This window comes from Arachis stenosperma, chromosome 2 (assembly GCF_014773155.1).
Source record: "Arachis stenosperma cultivar V10309 chromosome 2, arast.V10309.gnm1.PFL2, whole genome shotgun sequence".
NCBI lineage: Eukaryota > Viridiplantae > Streptophyta > Magnoliopsida > Fabales > Fabaceae > Arachis > Arachis stenosperma.
Window position 1 is genome coordinate 57,240,091 of NC_080378.1, and position 20,389 is coordinate 57,260,479.

A 20,389-nucleotide genomic window follows, 5' to 3' on the forward strand; every position below is an offset into this window, starting at 1 on the left:
CAAAAAGGTGAAGAAAGCAAGAAGAAAAGTCTCGCCCTTAAAACAACATCACTGCAAGAAGAGAGTGATGATAATGAAGAAGAAGGAGATGAAGAATTTGCACTCTTATTAAAAAGATTCAATAAGTTTGCAATGAAGAAAAACTTCAAGAGCAAAACAAAGGTACCAAAATGCTATGAGTGTGGAGAAGTTGGACACATCAAACCCAATTGTCCAAAACTTCAAAAGGAAGACAAAAACAAGAAATTTAAGAAGAAGGAGAAAGCATACATATCATGGGAGAACGAGGATGAATCCGACTCCGATGACGACGAGGTTGCAAATCTTTGCTTAATGGCAAGCAAAGAAAAGGTTAGTGATGACAACCCCACTTCTTTTAATTTACAAGATGAATATGATGCCTTACTTGAGGTGTACACAAAACTTACCCAAGATTATTCTCTCCTAAAGAAAAGGAACATGGAACTTTTAAAACAAAATGAGATGTTGAAAAACGAGAACATCAATCTTGGAAAAGATAAGTGTAGCACAAGTAGTGATCCATACAAATCTTGTAAAATGCATGAAAATGAAATTACAAATCTTAAGAACACTTTAGCTAAGTTCAATGAATCTTCAAAGAACTTAGATAAAATGTTGAAAAACCAAAAGCATGTTCATAATAAGGAAGGTTTGGGTTTTGAAAAAGGAAAATTTAAAAATGCTAAAACTCCTATTAGGCAACCGCAAGCCCAAAAGGTAAGCATGCCTAAAAGGAATGAAGCCTTTAAACATCCTCCTCAACATGCTTCATTTAGAAATTATGATCACAATGCATATAGATCAAAAGATGTTGCATTTAGAAAACAACCTAGGCAACCATTTAGAAACATGCCTAGGATGCATAATCCAAATGTCATATGCCATTATTGTAATAAAGTAGGTCATATAGCACCCGTATGCTTTACTAGAATTAAACATATAAACTTTCGTAGTCAAGATACGAGATGGGCACCTTATGGGCATTATGCTCATACTAACCATCAAGGACCCAAATTCACTTGGGTACCTAAATCCCAATTTTAATTATTTTGTAGGTACGTGTTGGAGCTAAGGATACAAATTGGTATGTTGATAGTGGATGCTCCAAACACATGACCGGCGATGAATCAAAGTTCACCGCAATAGAGCCTACAAACGGAGGAAACGTGATCTATGGAGACAACAACACCGGCAAAGTAATCGGCGTTGGAAAAGTTGGTAAAAATCCTTCTACTTCCATAGATAATGTTATACTTGTCAAAGGTCTCAAACATAATCTCATTAGTGTTAGCCAACTTTGTGACAAAGGAAACTTAGTCACCTTTGATTCAAAATGTTGTTTGATAAAAAGGCAAGACACTAATGAAATTGTGCTAATTGGGCACCGTGTTGACAATGTATACATGATTAATCTAAATGAAGTTTCCTCAAATGATGTGAAATGCCTTGTTAGTAAAAATGATGAAACTTGGTTATGGCATCGTAGAGTAGCTCATGCTAACATGGACCATCTTAACAAGTTGGTCTCTAAAGAGTTAGTAATTGGCTTACCAAAGCTACGTTTTGAAAAAGACGTCCTTTGCGACGCATGTCAAAAGGGAAAACAAGTAAAGGCCTCTTTTAAATCCAAAAACATTGTTTCAACAACAAGGCCATTACAACTTTTGCACATGGATTTATTTGGTCCTTCTAGAACTATGAGCTTTGGTGGCAATTACTATGCTTTAGTTATTGTTGATGATTACTCTCGATTTACATGGACCTTGTTCCTAGCAAACAAGAGTGATGCATTTCGAGCATTCAAAAGATTAGCCAAAGTTATTCAAAATGAAAAGAATTTGCATATATCATCTATTAGAAGTGATCATGGTGGAGAATTTGAAAACAATCTTTTTGAAACCTTTTGTGAAGAAAATGGCATTGAGCATAATTTTTCCTCTCCTAGAACACCACAACAAAATGGTGTGGTTGAAAGGAAAAATCGTCATTTAGAAGAAATGGCGAGAACTATGCTCAATGAGGCTAATATTCCTAAGTACTTCTGGGCGGATGCGGTTAGTACCGCGTGTTATGTTATGAATAGGATTATCATTCGACCTATTCTTAAGAAAACACCATACGAATTGTACAAAGGAAGAAAGCCAAATATTTCCCACCTTCACGTCTTTGGTTGTAAATGCTTTATTCTAAATAATGGAAAAGATAACTTAGGCAAATTTGATGCTAAGGCTGATGAAGGAATCTTCTTAGGCTACTCTTTAACTAGCAAAGCTTTTAGAGTATATAATAAACGCATCATGACTATGGAAGAAAGTATTCATGTCGCTTTTGATGAAACTAACCATTGTTGTACTAGAAAAGATTTTGATGAAAATGTAGAAAACTTCGATTCACTAAATTTGAATGGTGAAGACAAAGAAAAAGATTTAAATAAAGCCTCTACAAGCTCAACAAAGGATAGTGTTCAAGTTGAAGAAATTGAACCATCACAAGCACAAATAAATGCACTTCCAAAGGATTGGCATACTTCAAAGGATCATCCTCTAGACAACGTCATTGGTGATGTTTCGAAAGGGGTAACAACTCGATCCACTTTTAAAAATTTATTTGCATATAGTGCTTTTGTTTCTCAAATTGAACCATCTACCATTGAGTCCGCAATTAATGATGAACATTGGGTTATGGCAATGCAAGAGGAGCTTAACCAATTCAAACGAAATGACGTTTGGGAATTGGTGCCTAAACCAAGTAATCAAACAATTGTAGGAACAAAATGGGTTTTTAGAAATAAACTCGATGAAAATGGTACGATTGTTAGAAACAAAGCTAGATTAGTAGCTAAAGGTTATAATCAAGAGGAAGGCATTGATTATGACGAAACTTATGCTCCCGTAGCTAGATTAGAAGCAATTAGGATGTTACTTGCTTTTGCATCCTCTTATAACTTCAAACTTTATCAAATGGATGTTAAGAGTGCCTTTCTTAATGGTTTCATTAAAGAAGAAGTATATGTTGAACAACCTCCCAGTTTTGAGGATTATGAAAATCCTAACCATGTTTTTAAACTCAAGAAAGCTCTTTATGGTCTTAAACAAGCTCCAAGAGCTTGGTATGAACGTTTGAGCAACTTTTTAATAGAAAAGGGTTTTAGAAGAGGGAAGGTTGATACAACTTTATTTATCTTGATTGAAAACAAAAATATCCTTTTGGTACAAGTTTATGTCGATGACATAATATTTGGTTCAACTAACGAATCACTTTGCAAGTTTTTCTCAAACCTCATGCAAAGTGAATTTGAAATGTCCATGATGGGCGAACTCAACTTCTTCCTTGGTCTGCAAATCAAACAAGGAAAAGAAGGAACTTTCGTTAGCCAAACCAAATATTACAAGGAATTGCTCAAAAAATTTGGAATGGACAATGCTAAGGCAATGGACACACCAATGAGCACTACTTGCTACCTTGACAAAGATGAACAAGGTAAAAGCATAGATGTAAAGAAGTATAGAGGCATGATAGGATCATTACTTTATCTAACTGCAAGTAGGCCAGATATCATGTTTAGTGTATGCATGTGTGCGAGATACCAAGCTAATCCTAAGGAATCTCACTTAAGTGCGGTGAAAAGGATTATGAAGTATCTCATAGGAACATTAAATGTTGGATTGTGGTATCCGAAAGGATCCACTTGTGATTTGATTGGTTATTCCGATTCCGATTTTGCCGGTTGCAAATTGGATAGGAAAAGCACTAGTGGCACTTGTCACTTGCTAGGAAACTCTCTTGTTTCATGGCATAGTAAGAAACAAGTAAGTGTAGCATTGTCTACCGCCGAAGCCGAGTATGTAGCCGCCGGTAGTTGTTGCGCCCAAATTTTATGGATGAAACAACAACTTATGGACTATGGACTCATGCTTGATCACATTCCTATCAAATGTGATAATACTAGTGCAATAAATTTAACCAAGAATCCGGTTCAACATTCAAGAACCAAGCATATTGAGATTAGACATCACTTCATAAGAGACCATGTTCAAAAGGGTGATGTGGTTATTGAATTTGTCGAAACCAGTAAACAACTAGCGGACATCTTCACTAAACCTTTATGTAAAGAAAGTTTTTTTAACATCCGAAATGAACTTGGTATCTTGGATTATAATCTAATATGATTTGTTTGAATTCATTGTATTTATATTGCTATTTTTGTATCTCTTACTAACTTAAGCATTGGAGATATCCAATTAGCCATTGTTTTGTAGGTTTATGAGTTGATGAATGAGTGATCAATCTTGAGGTAGATTGAAGAATTTGAAGATTATAAACAATGGAGGATCAACAAATTGAAGTTTATCATGGTTTAAGTGAGTATATACATAATGAAACTCAAAGGATTGAAGAAAGAACCACCAAAGGATGAAAATTTGGTGACTTTGGGCAAAATGATGTATGTTGCATCGATGCAACCAAGCTCTGCATCGATGCAAAGCACACGACGTGCTATGTGCATCGATGCAAAGCCTATTGCATCGATGTAAACTCGACCAAATTGCACAAAAACACGTGAATTTGGCATTTTTGAGCAAACAAAACCCCACTTTTTCATCATCTTCAACCTCACAACTCATATCCCCAAATTCAAACCTCCATAACCTCCAAAACAAGCTCACATATAGCTTCATACAACTCACAAAACTTTGATACCCACTACAAACAAACTACATATTTGAAGTCCCCACATTCTCCTCTACAAAACCCATAAAACAAAATCATCAACAATGCCTAGAATCAAGAGAACCATGAAGAAGTCAAAAAGCTCTTCATGTGTGGTTCCACCTCCAAATAATCATCCTTTGGCAAGGTACTTTGCTTCTAATGAAGATCTTCAATTCTATGAGGCAAGGCTCGCCGGAAGAAAGGAAATTCCTCCGAGGTATTTGGATCCGACCCTTCTTGTCATTCATAAGTTTGATACTCTTAAGGCTATTCTAGTTCATCAAGGTCTCATGGATTTTGTTAAAATTAAGAGTAAATATTATCCGGATTTAGTTGCCATAGCCTATAGTACACTCATGATTGAGATTGTTGAGGAAGATGAATCAAATTTCACATTACTCTTCAAGATAGGAAGAAAGGATTATAGGCTAGATGGTGATGAGTTAGCCACCATTTGGGAGTTGCCAAATCAAGGTGACTTGTTTCAAGGTGGTAAGACCCCAATTGATGAATGGGGTTATTCAAAGGAAAATTCCATGCATTTATTCAACCTTGTACAAGGAGCTCACTCAAAAATTAGTTGCAATTCAATGAGTGCGGAACATAGAACCTTGTTATATCTAGTCACCTATGTATTGCAACCTAGAATATCCGGGCATGCGAATGTAAATGATGAAGATTTGATTGTCATGTGGGCTATGATAAATGGGATTAAGATTAATTGGCCATACTTTATAGTACAACATATGACTAGGCTCAAGATGAAGGATAGGAATGGTGGATTAGGATTCCTTTGCCTATGGTCTAAAGTCTTTGATTATGTTGGTATTGATGTATCCAATGAAATTGCCAAGGAAGTACCACCTCAATCTTGTATCAACACTCATCTTCTCAACAAAATGGGAAGAAGAAATGTTGATGAACAAGATCCTCAAGAGCAAGCTCCCCCACAAGCACCTCAAGCTCAAGAACCACCCTCCTTGGTTGATGTAATGAGAGAATTACAATCCATCAACCAAAACATCCAAAGGATTGAAGTAGAGCATGGTCGGCAACTTGAAGCACTTAATCGTCGTGTGTCTCGTGTAGATCATCGCACGGGTCGCTTGGATCGTCGTATTGATGACTTATATGAGCATTTCGGCATCCACCTACCATATGAAGAGGATACTGATGATGATGAAGACCAAGATTGATTGTCTCCTCTTCATCAAGTCACTTTTTATTGCTTTATGCTTATTTGATTATATGAATTGTTAAACTAACTCCTAGTAAGTTAAGGATTTCTATTATGGTTTAAACACTTTGATATTTCCTTCATAATTCTGTTAAATGATTAATGCTTGTATGCTTATTTGGTGAATAACTCAAAATAGGCTTGGTACCCCTATTTTAAGTTAATGTGCATGCCTTGATATATTTTAGGGGGAATTATGCATGCTTATTCTATATAAAAAGAGGAAATCAAATTCCTTTTGAAAGGGGGAATATCTCATCCTTGAGATTAATAGAGAAATTGAATTTAAAAAAATTTTTTCGTTGTTTTATGCATGCTTCTATGACACATTTCAAACTCCCTCTTTTTTTGATAATGTCAAAAGGGGGAAGAAAAGTTTGAGGATATTTGAAGTTTTGAACTTTTGAAAAAGGAAGAAAAGTTTGAGAATATTTGAAGTTTTGAACTTTTTCAAGAGGATTTGAAAAGAAGAAATAAGTTTGCAAAACAATGATTTCAAAAAGACTTCCGCTAAGCAAAAACTTTGATATATAAATCGTTTTCTTTGATAAACGCCCTTTAAAGGAACAAATGCACATATTTAGGGGGAACTCCTGCAAAATTTTTTTTGTGAAGTTTTCTCCAAAGCTTTCTATAAAACAAAGTGCATTATTGTTGCTTTCAAAATCATTTATAAATGCATATCCTCAAAATTGGTTTGTCATTATCAAAAAGGGGGAAATTGTAAATCATGTTGCTTGTATGTGAAGTTTGTATTCGTAGGTTTTGATGAATGACAAACCAACAAACGACATGAAAGACAAACCAAACAAACAACTTGAATGATCAAACATGTTGAAAGATCAACCAACATTCAACGTTGAGGAATGAAGAGTTGAAAGCAACACAACAACAACAAGAAACTCAAGTCCACAACATTTGAAGACAAGTATAGTGTCTTAGGACTTAGGTAACTTCTTGTTAAGAACCAATTGCTAAATCTCTCAACACACACTCACAAAATGTTTTGATGCATATCTTACAATTCAATGCTAGCCAAATGGTTTAAAAAAAAAAAACTTGTTTTCAAAGGTACAAAAGCATAGGAATTGACTCCAACAAGTTTGAGATCAATCCTAAGTATTTTAAAGTGATTTTAAGCCATTCTTTAAGGTTTGCATCGATGCACACTCATCTTGCATCGATGCAAAGCATGCAACGACTTTTTGCATCGATGCAAAGATGTTTGCATCGATGCAACCAAGCTGAAAATTCAAATTTCAGCGTCAAAGACACATTTGCATCGATGCAAAGTGTTATGCATCGATGCAAATAATTCAAAAACATAAAAAAACGGCTAATTTTGACATAAAGGCTCCATCCCATTAATTCCCCAACGTTTCTAAGGTTTGGAGAATCTATAAATGGATGGATTGAAGCCTTATTTCACAACTTTGAGCATTTGCAAACCATCTTGTTCATATTCTTTCATTCTACACATTTTTAAGGTGTTATAATACAGAATTTAAGAGAGCAATATCAATTGGTTCAATAGTGCTAAACTTGTAATCATACACTCTTCTAGAGAGTACCCATTTCATCTCAACAATTCTTTGAGAATTGTTTTCTTGTACACCTTGTAAATTGGAGTGTGATCTCCAAGGTTGAGTCAAGAGTTATAAACACTATAGTCGGTGAGGATACCTAAGAGGTATACTAAGTACTCAAGGCAAATCTTAGAGAAGGTATCTCTAAGTGGAGTGGGTTAGTATACGAGTGGTGATCATATACCGTGAGGTGTTAGAAACTAAGGACTCGGATTGTAAAAGGTTTTGCGCGAGCACCTTGAAGCTTGGCAATAGTGGAACTTCTCAATTGCGATTGAGAAAGAAAGTGGATGTAGGACAAGGATTGTGCCGAACCACTCTAAATAGCGTTTGCATTTCTCCAAACTCATCTCTTCAATATTATTGTCTTTTACTTTTGAACAAATAAATTGTGATCGAAAAGTAGCTTCGTAAGTACTTAAGGAGTGGCTTAAGTCCGATTGGTGAAAAGCTTGATCAATTTATTTGAGTTGGTGTATATTGGAAAGTAAAAGCTCCTTATAAATGCTTAGCAATTGAGTTAAGCTCTTGGAAAAATACTAGTACAATAACACTTTTGTATATTGTCTTTAATTTTCGTAAAAAGATTTATTGTTATTGCAATACTCAATTCACCCCCCCTCTTGAGTAACTGTGCATATGTTCTACACAAGGTCTAGGCATGGCCGAATGGCCAGCCCCCCAATGATCTAAGATAGCATAAAATGAGGATAGCTACCCAGATGTCTCAATACAATAGTAAAAGGTCCTACTTATAGAAAACTAGTAGCCTAAGGTTTACAAAGATGAGTAAATGACATAAAAATCCACTTCCGGGCCCACTTGGTGTGTGCTTGGGCTGAGCAATGAAGCATTTTCGTGTAGAGACTCTTCTTGGAGTTAAACGCCAGCTTTTATGCTAGTTTGGACGTTTAACTCCCATTTAGGTGCCAGTTCCGGCGTTTAACGCTGGAATTTCTGAGGGTGACTTTGAACGCCGGTTTGGGCCATCAAATCTTGGGCAAAGTATGGACTATCATATATTGCTGGAGAGCCCAGGATGTCTACTTTCCAACGCCTTTGAGAGCGCGCCAATTGGGCTTCTGTAGCTCCAGAAAATCCACTTCGAGTGCAGGGAGGTCAGAATCCAACAGCATCTGCAGTCCTTTTTCAGTCTCTGAATCAGATTTTTGCTCAGGTCCCTCAATTTCAGCCAGAAAATACCTGAAATCCCAGAAAAACACACAAACTCATAGTAAAGTCCAGAAAAGTGAATTTTAACTAAAAACTAATAAAAATATACTAAAAACTAAACCAAATATACTAAAAACATACTAAAAACAATGCCAAAAAGCGTACAAATTATCCGCTCATCAGTGTTCTTTGTTCTTCATTGATCTTTAAGTTGTTCTTGTTTATTTTTCTTGTTTGGTCTTAAGTTTTTCTTGTTCTGTGTCTTTTCTTGTTTCACTTATGTTTTTCCAAAACATTAGTCTTCCAAAAGGAATATACCTATTCAGAACAAGTGTTACATTTACTGCCCAATTGGCTAGAGCGTTGGTCTATGTTCTTGGTAATTAGGTATCTTCTTTTTAAAATCTTTTTCAAAAATAATTTTTCTTGATTTAATCTTGTGCCAAACTTTAAGTTTGGTGTTTTCTTGTTAATTTTAATATAATTTTCGAAAATTTTATTAAAGTTTTCTAAAAATTTTAAGTTTGGTGTTCTTTCTTTTGTTCGTGGTATTCTTGTGAATCTTCAAGGTGTTCTTGAGTCTTCTTTGTGTTTTGATCTTAAAATTTTTAAGTTTGGTGTTCCTTGGTGTTTTCCCTCCAAAATTTTTGAAAACAAGGAGCATTAGATCTAAAAATTTTAAGTCTTGTGTCTTTTATGTGTTTTTCTCTTTCATCATAAAATTCAAAATTCAAAAAAAATATCTTTTCTAACTATTTTTAAGCCATATTTCGAATTTTTTTATATAAAAATTCAGATTTCAATTTCAAAATTTTTCAAATCTTATCCTTTTAAGATAAAAAAAAATTTATATTTTCCTTCTTAAAATCTTTTCAACTCAAAATATCTTTTTCAAAACAAATTTATCTTTTTTCAAATACCTTTTATATCTTTTCAATCTTCAATTACATCTGTTTCCTATCATTTTTATCTTTTACAAATCATATCTTCTATCTTATCTTTTCTCAAAATTTTCGAAAATATCCTAACCAATTTCTCTCTCCTCATTTTTTTTGAAAATCTTCATAAAATATTTTCAAATTTTTATTTTTATTTTTATTTTCATTTTTATTTCGTTTTTTTATTTATTTCATTTTATTTTATTTTATTTTATTTTATTATTTCGAAAATATAAAAAAAATTTTAATAAAATAAATAATATCAACATACATATCATCTCCCTTGTTCCATCATGGAATTAAGTGGAAAGGAACAGTCCAGAAGGACTCTGGGGTCATATGCTAACCCCACTACTGCTTCATATGGGAGTAGTATCTGTATACCCTCCATCGGAGTCAGTAACTTTGAGTTGAATCCTCAGCTCATTATCATGGTGCAGCAAAGTTGTCAATATTCCGATCTTCCACAGGAAGAACCTACAGAGTTTCTGGCACAATTTTTACAAATTGCTGACATAGTACATGATAAGGAAGTAGATCAGGATGTCTACAGATTATTACTGTTTCCATTTGCTGTAAAAGATCAAGCTAAGAGGTGGTTAAATAACCAACCTAAGAACAGCATAAAGACATGGAAACAGCTGTCAGAAAAATTCCTGAATCACTATTTTCCTCCAAAACGGATGACACAGCTAAGGCTGAGCATCCAAGGCTTCAAACAAGGAGATAATGAATCTCTTTATGATGCTTGGGAGAGATACAGAGAGATGCTGAGAAAATACCCCTCTGAAATGTTTTCAGAGTGGGTGCAATTAGACATCTTCTACTATGGGCTTACAGAAAAAGCTCAGATTTCTCTAGATCACTCAGCTGGTGGATCTATACATATGAGAAAAACAATTGAAGAAGCTCAAGAGCTTATTGATACAGTTGCCAGAAATCGGCATCTGTACCTAAGCAGTGAATCTTCCATGAAAGAAGAAGCTGAAACAGTAACTGCTGAACTCAGTCCTGTAGATCAGGCTAATGAATTCAATCAGCAATTGGATTTTCTAACTCAGCAGCTAGCCGAATTCAAGAAAATACTACAAGAGACAAGAATGGCTAACAGGAATATGGAAGTACAGTTAAAACAAACAGAAAAGCAACTGTCAAAACAAATAACAGAAGAATGCCAAGCAGTTCAATTAAGAAGTGGGAAAACATTAAATACCTCACTTCAAAGCAGCAGGAAGCCAAGAAATGAACAAATGGCTACTAAAAATCCCTCCGAGGACAATCAGAGCCCAGAGAGGAATAAGGCTGGCGCTGAACGCCCAGACCATGCTCATTCCTGGCGTTCAACGCCAGAAACAAGCATGAATCCGGCGTTGAACGCCCAAAGGGAGCATAGTTTTGGCGTTCAGACGCCAGTAACAGATAAGGAGTTGGCGTCTAACGCCACTCCAGCTCCCACCCCTGGCATTCAAACGCCAGTGGGGGATCAGTCACATACAAGTGCTGATAACAACCCTTCTAAAAAGGCTTCCCAATCCACATCTGTAGGCAATAAACCTGCAGCAACTAAGGTTGAGGAATACAAAGCCAAAATGCCTTATCCTCAAAAACTCCGCCAAGCGGAACAGGATAAGCAATTTGCCCGCTTTGCAGACTATCTCAGGACTCTTGAAATAAAGATTCCATTTGTAGAAGCACTTGAGCAAATACCCTCTTATGCTAAGTTCATGAAAGAGATCTTAAGTCATAAGAAGGATTGGAGGGAAACTGAAAAAGTTTACCTCACTTAAGAATGCAGTGCAGTCATTCTGAAAAGCTTACCTGAGAAGCTTAAAGATCCCAGGAGCTTTATGATACCATGCACATTAGAGGGTAATTGTACCAAGCAAGCTCTATGTGATCTGGGGGCAAGTATCAACCTAATACCTGCATCTATTATCACAAAGCTTGGTTTGATTGAAGAAGTCAAACCAACCCGGATATGTCTTCAACTTGCTGATGGCTCCATTAAATACCCATCAGGCGTGATTGAAGACATGATTGTCAAGGTTGGGCCATTTGCCTTTCCTACTGACTTTGTGGTGCTGGAAATGGAGGAGCACAAGAGTGCAACTCTCATTCTAGGAAGACCTTTCCTAGCAACTGGCCGAACCCTCATTGACGTCCAAAAAGGGGAAGTAACCCTGAGAGTCAATGAGGAGGAGTTCAAGTTGAATGTTGTCAAAGCCATGCAACATCCAGACACCCCAAATGACTGCATGAGTGTTGATATCATTGACTTTCTGGTAAGAGAGGTTAATATGGCTGAGAGTCTCGAATCAGAGCTGGAGGACATCTTTAAAGATGTTCAGCCTGATTTGAAGGAATCAGAGAGAATAATAGAACCTCTGAAAATCCCTCAGGAAGAGGAGAAACCTCCCAAACCCGAGCTCAAACCATTACCACCATCCCTGAAATATGTATTTCTGGGAGAAGGTGATACCTTTCCTGTAATCATAAGCTCTACCTTAGAGCCACAGGAAAAGGAAGCACTAATTCAAGTGCTAAGGACACACAAGACAGCTCTTGGGTGGTCCATCAGTGATCTTAAGGGCATTAGCCCAGCCAGATGCATGCACAAGATCCTATTGGAGGGTGACGCCAAACCAGTGGTTCAACCACAAAGGCGGCTGAATCCAGCCATGAAGGAAATGGTGCAGAAGGAGGTCACTAAATTACTAGAGGCTGGGATTATTTATCCTATTTCTGACAGCCCCTGGGTAAGCCCTGTCCAAGTTGTCCCTAAGAAAGGTGGCATGACAGTGGTTCACAATGAAAAAAATGAACTGGTTCCTACAAGAACAGTTACAGGGTGGCGTATGTGTATTGATTATAAAAGGCTCAATACAGCCACCAGAAAGGATCATTTTCCTTTACCATTTATAGACCAGATGCTAGAAAGACTAGCAGGTCATGAATACTACTGCTTCCTGGATAGATATTCAGGTTATAATCAAATTGCAGTAGATCCCCAGGATCAAGAGAAAACGGCATTCACATGCCCATCTGGAGTATTTGCATACAGAAGGATGCCATTTGGCCTGTGCAATGCACCTGCAACCTTTCAGAGGTGCATGCTCTCAATTTTCTCTGATATGGTGAAAAAATTTTTGGAAGTCTTCATGGATGACTTTTCAGTATTTGGAGACTCATTCAGCTCCTGTCTTGACCATCTAGCACTTGTTCTAAGGAGATGCCAAGAGACTAACCTGGTTTTAAACTGGGAGAAATGTCACTTTATAGTGACTGAAGGAATTGTCCTTGGGCACAAAATTTTGAACAAGGGAATAGAGGTGGATCAAGCTAAAGTAGAAGTAATTGAAAAATTACCACCGCCTGCCAATGTTAAGGCAATCAGAAGCTTTCTGGGACATGCAGGATTCTATAGGAGGTTTATAAAGGATTTTTCAAAAATTGCCAAACCTCTGAGCAACCTGCTAGCTGCTGACATGCCATTTGTCTTTGATAAGGAGTGTCTGCAGGCATTTGAGACTCTGAAAGCTAAATTGGTCACAACACCAATCATTTCTGCACCAAACTAGACATTGCCATTTGAACTAATGTGTGATGCCAGTGACCATGCCATTGGTGCAGTGTTGGGACAAAGGCATGATAAGCTTCTGCACGTCATTTACTATGCCAGCCATGTTCTAAATGATGCACAGAAGAACTACACAACCACAGAAAAAGAGCTACTTGCAATGGTTTACGCCATTGACAAATTCATATCTTATTTAGTAGGATCAAAAGTGATTGCGTACACTGATCATGCTGCTCTTAAATATCTACTCACAAAGCAGGATTCAAAACCCAGACTTATAAGATGGGTGTTGCTTCTGCAAGAGTTTGATATAGAAATAAGAGACAGAAAAGGGACAGAGAATCAGGTAGCAGATCACATGTCCCGAATAGAACCAGTAGAAGGGGCGTCCCTCCCTCTTACTGAGATCTCTGAAAACTTTCCAGATGAGCAACTCTTTGCCATCCAGGAAGTGCCATGGTTTGCAGACATTGCAAACTATAAGGCAGTGAGATTCATACCCAAAGAATACAGTAGGCAGCAATCAAAGAAGCTGATCACGGATGCAAAGTATTATCTTTGGGATGAGCCGTATCTCTTTAAGAGATGTGCAGACGGAGTAATCCGTAGATGTGTGCCTAAAGAAGAAGCGCAGAAGATCCTATGGCACTGCCATGGATCCCAGTATGGAGGACATTTTGGAAGTGAGCGAACAGCCACAAGAGTCCTCCAATGTGGCTTCTACTGGCCTACTCTCTATAAAGATTCCCGAGTGTTTGTACTTAATTGTGACAGTTGCCAAAGATCTGGTAATCTGCCTCACGGTTATGCCATGCCTCAACAAGAAATCTTAGAGATTGAGTTGTTTGATGTATGGGGTATTGACTTCATGGGACCTTTCCCACCATCATACTCAAACACTTATATTCTGGTGGCAGTGGATTATGATGACATGTCATCATATACCCATTTTCTATGCTCTTTCATACAAGAAATTGATGATTTGTGCTTAAATATTGAATGCTTTTTGTACTTAAATGATATATTTTCTTGATATTTTAATTTTATAAATCTTGTAGGAAATAAGAAGAAAAAGAAGCAAAGAAGCACAAAAAAAGGAGAAAAAAAGAGCTTTGGGGTACACTTTGAAGTTGGGGTACACTTTGGAGCCTTAGGCCACGCTTTTAAAAGCGTGGCACATGACCAAATCAAGGAAGGAAGCAGCCAGCACGCACACGATCCTGCCCTTGCCAAGGGCAGGGCAGAATCGTGATGCAAAGTGTGGTTGGAAGCAAGAATTTTCGCTAAGTTAAAATCTGGCCGCACACAGCATGACCATGCCTACTTCAAAGGGCTATAACTTGAGCTACAGACGTCCAATTGATGTGCTTCCCGTTGCGTTGGAAAGCTGACATTCAGAGCTTTCCAACGATATATAGAAATCCATATTTGGCGTCCAATTGAGGCAGGAACGAAAGGCATCTTTAAGGGCCATGAGAAAGCAAGAAACTAGGCCTTACTTTGGTGCCAAGAAAGCCAAGGAAATTAAGTAGCGTGTGTGTTTCGGCCATGGTTCGAACTTGGGACATCAAAGTGAAAACACTGCCCTGCCCTCCGCGAGGGCAGGGCAGCATTTGGGTTGGTGCACAAATTTGGCGCACCATGGCACGTTCTGGCAGCATCTGGCGCACCATGGCACGTCCCTGGCAGCATCTGGCGCACCAACCTCAATCCTGGCAGCACCAAAATTTCCTGCCCTGCCCTCTGCGAGGGCAGGGCAGCATCCTATGCACCAAGCTCAATTCTGGCGCACCAATTTTCAATTCTGGCGCACCAATTCCTGATTCTGGCAGCACCAAGGAATTTCTGGCGCACCAACTTTTCCTGCCCTGCCCTTGGCGCGGGCAGGGCAGCATCTCACGCACCAAGGCTGCACCAGCATGCACCACGGACGCACCACCATGCACCAATTTTCTGCCCTGCCCTCCACAAGGGCAGGGCAGCCTCCTGGAAGCAAATTGGAAGCAAACACTCATGGGCCAAAAATCCAACCAAAATTCCATTTAAATTCAATTCCTCTCCAAATTGAATCAAGGCCAACCAAACCCATTTCTCCTCAAATCCAAAGCAAGCAAAGCCCACATCATCACTCAAAGGCACATGGATCAATTAAATTAGGATTTTCATTTTTTTAATTTGTTTTAATTTTCATTTTATTTTGTAAAGCCTATATAAGGCATCATTTCCATCTTTGTAAAGAGGCCGGCTCCATTAGGAATAAATAGCTCTCTCTTTAGTCTTTCTCTTGTTTTGAAATTTTGGATTGAGGTTGGAGGAATTCTGTTCCAATCTTTGATCTGAAATTCATTTGTGTTCTTCTGCATAATTGATGAAATTGAGAAATTGGATCTGAAGTTTCTTTCACTGCTTTCATCTTTCTTCTCTTCTGCAATTGTTCTTGGTTGGATCAAGGAAGGAATTGAGATCTAGACTTGTTTTCTAGTCTCTTTGATTCCCTGAGATCTTCAATTTTATTTTGCAATTGAGTTGAGTTCTTGGCTGCTCTTCTGTTTTTACTGTTCCGTTGGTTTTCAATTTACTTTCAAGCAATTTAATTCTTCTGCACTTGTTCTTCATTTTACATTTCTGTTCATGATCCTAATTTACTTTTCCTGCAATTTAATTTCCTTGCAATTGTTCTAAGCTTTGATCTATTGCTCTCTTTAATTTTCAGTACCCAACTCCCCTTTACTTTTCATGCAATTTACTTTTCTTGTCATTTAAGATTCTTGCAATTTTACTTTCTTGTTCTTTAAGTTTCCTGCAATTTTATTTTCTGCATCTTTTAAATTCCTTGCAATTTATTTTCTGTTGATCAACTTCACACAATTCACTCAATGTTAGCTTGACTAAACTAATCACCCACTAAAATTGCTTGATCCATCAATCCCTGTGGGATCGACCTCACTCTTGTGAGTTATTATTACTTGATGCGACCCGGTACACTTGCCGGTTGGATTTGAGTGTTGGAAAATTCGTTTTTCGCAAAAACACCATCAAGTTTTTGGCGCCGTTGCCGGGGATTGATTAGATCAACAATGATTAAGTGGGTGAGAAGTCTAGATCAAGCATTTTCTTTTTTTGGTTCTTTGTTTTAAAGTTGAAATCAAGGTGTTTGTGTTTTTGCCTCACTAAGCAAAACTCATATCTGATATGAGTAATTTCAATTTTCATTGGTGTTATGTTCTACAAAATTCAAATGGAGTTCACCTCATCTTTTAATCAAACAAACTTCATGGGATATTACCCACCATCACAATATGATTCAAGTCATTATTCTAATTATGGTTGGGAATACCACCAGGAAGACACAAATTCTGAGCACTCCAATCCATGGAGGTTTGCTTCAGAACCCCAAGATGAGCAAGAGAATTATGAGGGATACCAACCACCACCACAAAATGATTCATATCATTATCCTCATGGTGGATGGGAGTATCACCAAGAAACTGCAAATTCTGAGCAGTCAAATCACATGAAAAATTATCCACCCTTACTTCCCAATTTCTCATTTCAAAATTCTTCATCATTTGATTATGCCTCAACACAAAATTCCCTCCAAGATCCATACAACTCATCTCACCAACCACAAAATTACTCTCAACCTTTATCCTTTGAGCTAGTGGCTGAGGATCCCCTTCAAAAGTCCAGAGAATTATTGGAAAGACAAGAACAAATTATGGAAGAACAAAAACAACGCTGGACAGAACAAGAATTCCTCCTCAAGAAAACAGAAGGGCATGTAGAGCAAAGGAAGATTCATTCAGGATCACCAAGTTTTAAGGATGAGGAACAATCTGTGAGTGAAGAAGAGGAAGAAGAGGTTCCTATATCAATTGAAATTTTAATGGAGGAAGAGCAAGATGAGGAGGCTACTGTATCAAGTGAACTTTCAATGAAGAACGAGGTGGTTGAAAAAGAAATTGCACTTGAGATGACAAGGGAACATGAAGACTCACAACTCTCACAAAATTTCCTGACCCAACAACTCTCAACAATTAAATCTGTGATTGAGAAATATGAAGAGGAGATGAAGAAAGCTTGGGAAAATCAACAAACCTCCTCCATGAAAGAGCTATTAAAGCAAATGTTGAGTGTAAAAGAGGAAGTGGAAGAACAAGCTAGTGAGGAGGATACTCAAGAAAAGTCAAACTCAAGTGAAACAGAGAGGCACATGAAGGACAAGCTCATTGAACCACCAATTCAAAAGGCTCTGGATGAAGATCAAACTCCAAAAATCACACAGCAACCAATTCATGAATCCAAAGAAGTGAAGGCAACTAGCAAGAACACCAATTCTGTCCCTGATCCAGCAAGCAAAATCAATCAAGACATTTGCAAAAGAAAGCTTGTTGAGGAAAGGCCAAGACAAGGGACAGTAGCTGAATCTTCTCCCCCCTTAAGGTCATTCCTCTTAACAAACTGGAAGAAGAGGAAGAAAGTGAAGAACAACATGTCAAGCTAATGACACTAAAAGAGCACTTGTTGGGAGGTAACCCAACCGTAGGTACATTTCATTCTATGCTTTGTTTAAATTCAATAAATTGGCATATGGTTACATTCTAAGTTTGGTGTTGCATTGCAACAAATTGTTTTCAATCTTTTTGGATGATTGCATCAAATCAAAAATGAAAGTGACACACCAAGATTCTAAGTTTGGTGTGCCACTTATTTTCTATGCAATTCATTCAAGCAACACTACTTGTTTGCATAATCATAATGCTTCTGCAATTTTATTTTTCTCTTTCGGTTTAACATTTCAGTTTCCTTTTTGTTTTATTCATTTACTTGTTTTTAATGCTTTCTTTTGTTAACTGTGTTTGTTAATACATCACCAAAAGACCTTTATTCATGACAAGATTCTTCACTTGGTGATTGTATTTAACAAACAACAGTTTCTTTTGTTTAGTTTTAATTCAAATAAAATTGACATATGGTTGCATTTTAAGTTTGGTGTTGCTATGCAACAAAATTTGGTTCAATGTTTACTAGATACTTGCATCAATTCCAAGTGAGAGTGTCACACTAAGTTTGGTGTGCCACTTATTTCTTTTATGCAATGTATCATGCACACCATCCTATGTTTGCAATCATAATGTTTTTGTTTTTCTGTGCCTTGATGGTTACTCTTAATCTTGCTTGCCTAAACACATATGCTACTGACATCCTTTTGTGTGAGACATTCATGATCCATTTTAGACCCCACCACCATTGTTCTAATTGTTGCTTGAGGAAGAGCAAGCATTCTGATTTGGTATGGGAAGGAGAAGAATGGGAGGAAAATGACAACAATAGAGAAGATGGACTACAAGGTTGTAAAGTTCCTTTTCCTCTCATTTATTTCTAGCACTTTAAATTGCATGATTGTCTTTATATTTTCTGTATACATGTGTGGTATGACTAAGCATAGCTTGAATTTGATTTGAAATATGTTGTTGTGGCATTATAACTACCAACTTGAGCTTTGTGAATTCAAAAGCAATAAAGCATCATGATCATAAACAAACAAGGAATTAAAGAAGAATTTAGCATGTGCATACAAGTATTGGAAAGCTAGTATGATTGATTGTTGCTCAATTGCATTGGATTTTATTTAATTGAAGTTTTTCATCTAGTACATTTTGTGAAATCTTTTGAAATCATGAAAACCTTGAAGAAGCAAATACAATTAAAGCAAGAAAAGAAAAAGGGAAAGAATGAGAAAGTTGAAGGCTCTGAGTACCAATGGCAATTTATTTGCTAAGTGCTTGTGGTGTTTATGTATCAAGCCAAATGCTTGAAAACAAAACACTTAGAAGTCAAGGCTAGGCTCAAGTGCAAAAGCACTCCCTCAAAGCTCAAGGTTCTGAGCATCAATAATTAGAGAGTCAAGAAAAGAAAAAAAAATGATGAGCTTAATGAAGTCCTCTAATTAAATGCTTGTGGTGCTTATGTATCAAGTGGTAATACTTGAAAACAAAGCATTTAGAAGTCGTAGCTTTGTTATTAACTCATGGGGCAAAGCACCCAAAAGGAGAAAAAAAAATCAAAAGCTTGTTTCAAGGAAGAATTATAAGAAAAAGATTTCATAAAATAAGCTAGATAGAAGCATCAATCATTTACATCTCTTTTGTAATTGTAGCATGCATAGAAAACTAGCTTGCCATGAACATTGAGTGGCTATTCTTCTTACCTTGGATTGTCAATCTTTATTGCATGATTCTTTTCTTGCTTGGGGACAAGCAAGATTTAAGTTTGGTGTTGTGATGACATGTCATCATATACCCATTTTCTATGCTCTTTCATACAAGAAATTGATGATTTGTGCTTAAATATTGAATGCTTTTTGTACTTAAATGATATATTTTCTTGATATTTTAATTTTATAAATCTTGTAGGAAATAAGAAGAAAAAGAAGCAAAGAAGCACAAAAAAAGGAGAAAAAAAGAGCTTTGGGGTACACTTTGAAGTTGGGGTACACTTTGGAGCCTTAGGCCACGCTTTTAAAAGCGTGGCCCATGACCAAATCAAGGAAGGAAGCAGCCAGCACGCACACGATCCTGCCCTTGCCAAGGGCAGGGCAGAATCGTGATGCAAAGTGTGGTTGGAAGCAAGAATTTTCGCTAAGTTAAAATCTGGCCGCACATAGCATGACCATGCCTACTTTAAAGGGCTATAACTTGAGCTACAGACGTCCAATTGATGTGCTTCTAGTTGCGTTGGAAAGCTGACATTCAGAGCTTTCCAACGATATATAGAAATCCATATTTGGCGTCCAATTGAGGCAGGAACGAAAGGCATCTTTAAGGGCCATGAGAAAGCAAAAAACTAGGCCTTACTTTGGTGCCAAGAAAGCCAAGGAAATTAAGTAGCGTGTGTGTTTCGGCCATGGTTCGAACTTGGGACATCAAAGTGAAAACACTGCCCTGCCCTCCGCGAGGGCAGGGCCCTCCGCGAGGGCAGGGCAGCATTTGGGTTGGTGCACAAATCTGGCGCACCATGGCACGTTCTGGCAGCATCTGGCGCACCATGGCACGTCCCTGGCAGCATCCTATGCACCAAGCTCAATTCTGGCGCACCAATTTTCAATTCTGGTGCACCAATTCCTGATTCTGGCAGCACCAAG